The 7,258-nt window shown below is 41.2% G+C and overlaps 1 pseudogene; it reads left to right on the plus strand.

Moving 5' to 3' along the window:
* Positions 1 to 5,486, plus strand: part of LOC102209201 (multidrug resistance-associated protein 4-like) — a 43,885-nt pseudogene extending 38,399 nt beyond the window's left edge.
* Positions 5,487 to 7,258: the final 1,772 nt, after the last annotated feature.

Here is a 7,258-nt window from a genome sequence, read left to right on the forward strand (position 1 = left end):
TAAAGAAGTCCAGACGCTTTTCTTTCCAAGCTCCTTAGACTCCTGATGATTGGAGACCTTGCAAATGATGCATGTAATTTGAGATCTGGTATCTGCATGCAGTTTTAGTTTCTCTTTTGTGGTTTAAAATAAAACAGAAAAAAATGATCCACTGGTTAAAAGTGTTTTTCTTTACTCGTCTTGCTATAAAGCTCAAGTAAGATTCAGGATCACTCCCAATATTATGAAGGTAGAACCATCTCAGTGAATATATGTCTTTTGCTTTCATGTCTCTTACTAGTGTCACTTTCTTTGCACAATGATCTTGTACTTTTGCAGTTACAAAACGATTTGACTAAAAATTATGTAAAGATGGCAATGTGTTACTGACTGCAATACCTGTGTCCAAGCTAAAGCTACAAAAGCTAAACTGGCAGCACACTGGCCAATTCAACACTTTGTTAAATAGGTTTAGAAGAACAAACTCACGTAGTCTTTTTTTTTTTTCCTTCTTAAATTTATTAGGGCTGGTGGCTGGAGAGGTAGGCCTGGTTCTTACCTATGCTGTGACACTGATGGGAAACTTCCAGTGGACAGTGAGACAAAGTGCCGAGGTGGAGAACATGGTAAAAACAGAGTGACATTTAAATTTAAGGCTTTTTTCTTCTGTTATCAGATATTCACATGACATGCTGTTATGACCTGCTGAAGGTAGCTCGTGATTTTTTCAGATGACATCAGTGGAGAGGGTGGTGGAGTACACTGAGCTAAAAAATGAAGGGCCCTGGGAAACTCAGCAGCATCCTCCCTCTGATTGGCTGAGCCAAGGAATGATAACCTTTGATCGAGTGAACTTCTTCTACGACACAGACGGACCGCCGGTCCTCAAAGAGATTAGTGCCACGTTTCATGCCAAAGAGAAGGTGACACATTTGTTTGCAGACAGATAGTGGGTGGGTCTGGGTGATGATCAGCTGTTGATGTTCTGTGTGTTCGTCTGGGTCAGGTCGGTATTGTGGGTAGAACAGGAGCGGGGAAAAGCTCTCTGGTCTCGGCTCTTTTCCGCCTGGCAGAGCCCCAGGGGAAGATCTACATCGACGGTGTTGTGACCTCTGAGATCGGCCTCCATGACCTGCGCCAGAAGATGTCCATCATTCCTCAGGTACAACATCAGATGACACCTATTCTGCCTATTGTGTTTTTTGATATTTCATTTCATAGCTGGAATTTATGAGGAAAATGTATTGTGGCTGCACAGAACACCTGCCTGATGAGAGAGACCTTAAATCATAGGCCTACATAATTTTGCACTCGTGTTTAGTACCCACGTTCTTCTTTGCTTCTGCCCATGCACTGCTGTGTATCTTATCGTGTTATCATCACCTGTTGGGAGGATTTTATAATGTAACACTTGTGTGGACCTGCATGTAGAGCTTTGTAGCAAAGTGCTGAAGTTATAAAACAAACTCCTCTGTGACCCTTGACTCTAAGGATCTGTTCATTTGTAAGCCAAGCAGTGGTAAAAGAATATGGGGCTTCAAGGCTTATTTTTTGAGGAATTAAAAACAAGAAAAACAAAATGAAAGCAAATTAAATTAAATTAAAAATGAAAATGTGTAGTATGAAACTGATTAATACACCTTGTATTTATGCTCAAATCAAGTATATCTGTGATTCTGCCTCACTTCTCTCTTCTTTGTTTTCCAGGACCCAGTTCTGTTTACTGGCACTGTGAGGACAAACCTGGACCCTTTTAACCAGCATAGAGATGAAGACCTGTGGAAAGCTCTGGAAGAGGCTAGTAATCACATCCAGGACTTTAGTTACAGCTTCCAGTTGTTTCACAGCATGCCCTCCCCTCCGGTCTCTTTATTGCAGAAATTTACTTAAATTATTGTAAATCTATATACACATAACTTATATCATATACATATACCCTTGTACTAATAAATATCTGGGATTCAACTATGCTTTGAAAAATATATGGATGAATTAACTTTGTCTTTAAAGATCAAACCGGCATTTTTGTGTTAAAAATTCTTTGGCTAGACAGAAAATATACTGTGTAGGTACAGTACTGTATATGCACTTAAGCTGGATTTCTTTTGAGTGATTTTATGTTAATAATACATATTGCATTGTAAATATTGCAGTGCACCAAATTATTCACAGCACTTCACTTCTTCCAGGTTTTGTCATGTTTCAGATTAATTCTAAATTGCATTAAATTCATTTTCACCCCTTGCACCCATATTAAGAAAGTGAAAAAAAAGTTTTAAATTCATGCAAATTTATTAAAAATATCCATCCATACATCCATCCTGCCTCCCTCCCTCTTCGTTTCTCTGGGGCCAGGTCACAGGGCAGCAGCCAAAGCAGAGAAGCCCAGACCTCCCTCTCCCCAGCCTTCTCTTCCAGGTTACCTGGGGGAAGACCAAGGCATTTCCAGGCCTGCCAAGAGATATGGGCTGTGTCCCAATTCAGGGTCTGCACGCTTGAAGTACGCATTTTAAGTGCGATTACGTCACCGCCACGCGACGACGGCTGTCCCAATCCGAAGTGTACTTCAAATGCACACTCCAAATGCGCCGTCGATTTCCCCAAATATCAAGCGTGGTCCGGTGCACGCTTCGTGGTCCCATATATCCCACAATTCATAGCGCGTTGGTGGGTGTGGAGAATTTTGCCGCAAAATACGGCAGAAGGGAGCGGCCGAAGAATGAACTGTCAAAGTACTGAATATGATGTCACTTACTTATGTGCGAATGTTTAATAATGAAGAACATTAAAACATTGCTGTTGGCCACATGTCGGCAAAGTTGTGTGACATTAGTGATGTTTGTACTTTCAGCGTCCATATTATATTTACATTACCACAGTGGGATGATTTTAGTCTCATGAACAGCTAATTGTTATTTACTGACTAATCTTGAAATGACTGCTCAGTACAGAAATGAAGCCCAACAATCATGTTTTACAGTCCTGTGGTGTCAGCCTCAGATACTCAACTAATCAAAGTGATGTCATGACGAAAATGCATGACTAACAAAACATTTGTTTCTCCTTCATTTCTGTCAAACAAAGCTGTATGTAACGTTACTCGCGGTTAGTATCATGGTTGCTAGGCAACCTGAACAGCGCGACGAAGGCTAGACCGTCCCATTTCACAAGCCTCTCACTTCCGCACTTCTCGTACTTATAGTACACACCGTACGTAGTACGCGTAGTGCGCGTACTTCAAGCGTGCAGACCCTGAATTGGGACACAGCCATAATCTCTCCAGCGTGTCCTGGGTCTGCCCTGGGGCCTCCTCCCGGTGGACATGCCCGGAACACCTCACCCAGGAGGTGCCCAGGAGGCACATAAGTATTCACAGGCTTTGCCATGATACTCAAAATTGAGCTCCAGACCATGATAAACAAAATTCTCTGGTCTGATGAAACAAAGATTGAACTGTCTGGCCTGAATGCCAAGATTTGTGTCTGGAGGAAACCAGGCACTGCTCATCATCTGGCCCATACCAGAGCCACCCCACTGAGCTACAGGAGAAATGTGAAAATGGCTGTGTTCCAAAATTCCCCATTCAACATGATGGAGCTTGAGAGTTTCTGCATAGAAGAATGCACAAAAATATGTGCGCCAAGGTCGTAGCATCATACTTCAAAAGACTTGAGGTTCTAATTGCTGCCAAAGGTTCAACAAAGTATTGAGCAAAGGTTGTGAATACTTATGTACATTGAAAAATACATGTTGTATTTTTGTTTTCTACTTTCTAAATTTGCGAGAATTTCAAGCTAACTTTTTATGCCTCAACTGTAAAAGCCTGAGGGAGTGCTGTCATCACCTTGCCGGTCTTACACAAGTTTGCGAATGCAAAAATTCAAGAACTAGGCGACGTAGGATTTTCAAATTCATATTATAGTTTGAACCACGAATTTGAATCTCTGTGACCTCAACCTCAAGATCAAGGTCAGAGGTCATGTTTCCTAGGAAGACACCTAGGATTTTTACCATAGGTGCATCTGCTAGGATTCTGGGGTATAGCACTTGTGGCCACCAGTGTTTTTATTTCACTTTATGAGAAATGAAATGAATCTATTTTGGAATAAGGCTGTGAAGCAAGTGAAGTACTGTCAATACTTTTTGGATGCACTGTATATGTCATTTGATTGTTTTTAGAAACTCTAATCAAGGACATTGTTTTAAAGAATAAACCAAAGACAGCTCTTGATGGTTGCTCCGTATAAACAAAGGTACAGCTGAAGTCTGTGGTGGAGGAGCTCCCTGGAAAGTTGGAGGCTGTCTTGGCTGAGTCGGGCTCCAACTTCAGTGTGGGTCAGAGGCAGCTGGTGTGTCTAGCCAGAGCCATCCTGAGGAAGAACCGCATCCTCATCATCGATGAAGCTACAGCTAACGTGGACCCGAGGTCCTCCAAACACATTGCCAGCACATATAAAGCATACACAGAAATGTCATTACACATCCACTAGTTTTCTCAGCACACCTCTCCCATATGTTTCTACTGTGTTTTGGTTGTTGCTGTGATTACAGGACAGACGAGCTGATCCAGAAAACCATACGAGACAAGTTCAAAGAATGCACAGTGATCTCTATCGCGCATCGCCTCAACACCATTATAGACAGTGACCGCATACTTGTGAGTCATCTCTTCTGTCTCAGTGCAGTTTAATTTAATTTCAATCAACCATGTTTTATAATCATATTATCTCTCAGGAACACCTTGAGGATCTTTAAATTTTAACTTTAGCTGTCCATTTTCAGTCTGACAGTGTGTTAATCAGTTTTCATAGGGGTGGGAAATGCATTTTGTCAATCAGTACCCATGCCTAATGATCGTGAAAGCGATCATGCACTGGCCAGGTTCCTGTTTGGCTCATCCTTAGCAGGTTGTCAGTTAAAAAAAGGACAGCAGAAGACTGTTACATGTCTGGATAACAGACGAATCAGTCACAGTGAATGGATTTAAAACTCTGGGCCCATGAAATAACTGATATTGGTAAAGATTACAATCAGGATCGTCCCAATTTATAGATATATTTTCCAAAGTAGTTTTTGAGATGCAGCACCATTTTCAAACTAATTTGAGTTCATTATTATTGCTGTGTAGCGTGTCAGTCTTTATATATTTTTCACATGCTAGCTTTTAAAGGACTGTAAGTTTACCGTTATTGGTGAAGAGGACATTTGTCTATTTTTAAGGTTCTGGAGAGTGGGACCATCCAGGAATTCGATCACCCCTTTACCCTGCTGCAAAACAAAGAAGGTGCTCTCTACAGGATGGTGCAACAGATGGGCCAGGCTGAGTCAGCATCTCTACTGGAGTCAGCTAGACAGGTAAGCTGAAAAAAGTGGATAGGGTGGAGAGAGAACTTTGGACTCTGTTTTTAAGTTAATTCGAATTAAAATAACGTTTTTCCCCTCCAGGCAGCACAGAGGTCCTGAAAGTCTGTGGCCAGTGAAGCGTGACTGTTGTGCCTAAGAACTGGAAGCCTTCTACCACTTTGCTAACTTGTACACTTGGATCCTAGAACAGTAGAACCACCGTGGGTTTAAATTGGACTCCCTTGGTATTTTTAAATAAATGTCTAACTACTAAAAGAAATCACTGCCGTCTCTGATCCATGGCTTACACCTAAATGAAAAAACACAACAATGATCATTACAAATGATAAGGATAATTTATACCACGGACCTTCCAGGGGTTATATTTACCCCTTTTTTTGAAATGCTGAGCTCTACAATTGTGCTACACTTGATTGCCTTGCAGTGCTTATTGGTTACATATTTTAATAACCACTCTCCTATCCGATGACCCATAGCTAAGAGGATTAGCTGACAACACAAACAGATAGGAAGCTAGAGTTATATAGAAAGATTAATATTTATTGCAGAATTTAAAGGGGTTGGGATATTGAGGGAACAAGGAGCAGGTCAGAAAGGTTGACTGGGCAGGTTGCTGCCTATGCAAACCAGATAAAGCTGAATCTTAAATGTCCAGGAGTCCAGGGCTGAAAACTGGGGCTGTAGCAGACTGTGTGGTGGATCATCCAGAGCTTATGTCTTTTTAGTAGTCTTGACTATAGGATGGGATGATGGTGGGGCTCTACTCCAACTGACTCTTTATTGTGCTTAGTTGACAGTGTTGTCTTCTGCTACTCTATAGTTCAAGGTTCACTATCTTGGTGTCAGGTTTCCATTTAGCAGCAGTAATAATGTAGTAGCCACAATGGCCCTGCTGTGGTGAAAGAGTTTAGGTATACTTACAACAGTCTATGTAAATTCTGGAAGTAAATGCCTAAATTTATATCTAGCTACTGGCTCTAACACGAATTCTCTCCTTTGAAGTAACCAGTGAATTTTCCTCCATTAATGCTGTTCATAATTCTAACAGCAAACCTCTTGTGACTCTTCATTAACTAAGGAGCTGAAGCTAGATGGTAGTTTGTGTAGCATAAAGACTGGAGATGGGCAAATGGACTGGTTCTCATATAGTGCTTTTTTACTTGATTACTCAAAGTACTTTAAACACCATTCACACACACATTCATACAAGCACTTTTTCAAGGATTGAACCGCCTGTCTAGTGATGACATGCTCTAACTCCTGAGCCACCTGCCTGAGTAGGTGTTGTTTCATAATAAAGCAAATCCATGAACAAATGATGTGTGAAAATGATCAGTGGTTGCCAATTTGTTTGCCAGGAACATTGATGATTTTTGCAATTTCAGTGTTTCTTTTTCAGCTTTGGAGTCTTCCGTTAGTATAGAGAAGGTACAAAGCAGTTTTAAACCACACAAGTTCAGTTTAACTGGACTCCGTTGTTCTGTTAGATGTATTCCTAATAGAGAGAGCTTCCATTCTATAGTATGCTGAGCTTTCCTAAAGTAACTAGCTACATTATCATTGGAATAAAATACATTCCTATTAACAATTATACATGAAATGAACCCAAATAAGTCATACATGAAAACTCCGATCCATTATTCAGTGAGAAAAACAGATGTAACATATCCATACACAGTGTTTGGTTACCTTGGCACTAGGGATGGGTACCGGTGTCCGGTACCATCTGACATAAACGGTAGTAACCAGACCGAAAAGCAGCGCACATTTCGGTGCTTTATTTCGGTGCTTTTTTTTCCTGAGCTGTGATACACTTCTAGCCAATCATTTTACGTTTCCGAGGATAGTAGGCGGGGCCAGGTACGTACGTTCAGTTAGAGCAGAGCTACAGATTAAAAATGACCAAGGCGAAGCG

Source organism: Pundamilia nyererei, unplaced genomic scaffold, assembly GCF_000239375.1.
Source record: "Pundamilia nyererei isolate P.nyererei 1_Seehausen unplaced genomic scaffold, PunNye1.0 scaffold00141, whole genome shotgun sequence".
In the NCBI taxonomy this organism is placed as follows: Eukaryota; Metazoa; Chordata; class Actinopteri; order Cichliformes; family Cichlidae; genus Pundamilia; species Pundamilia nyererei.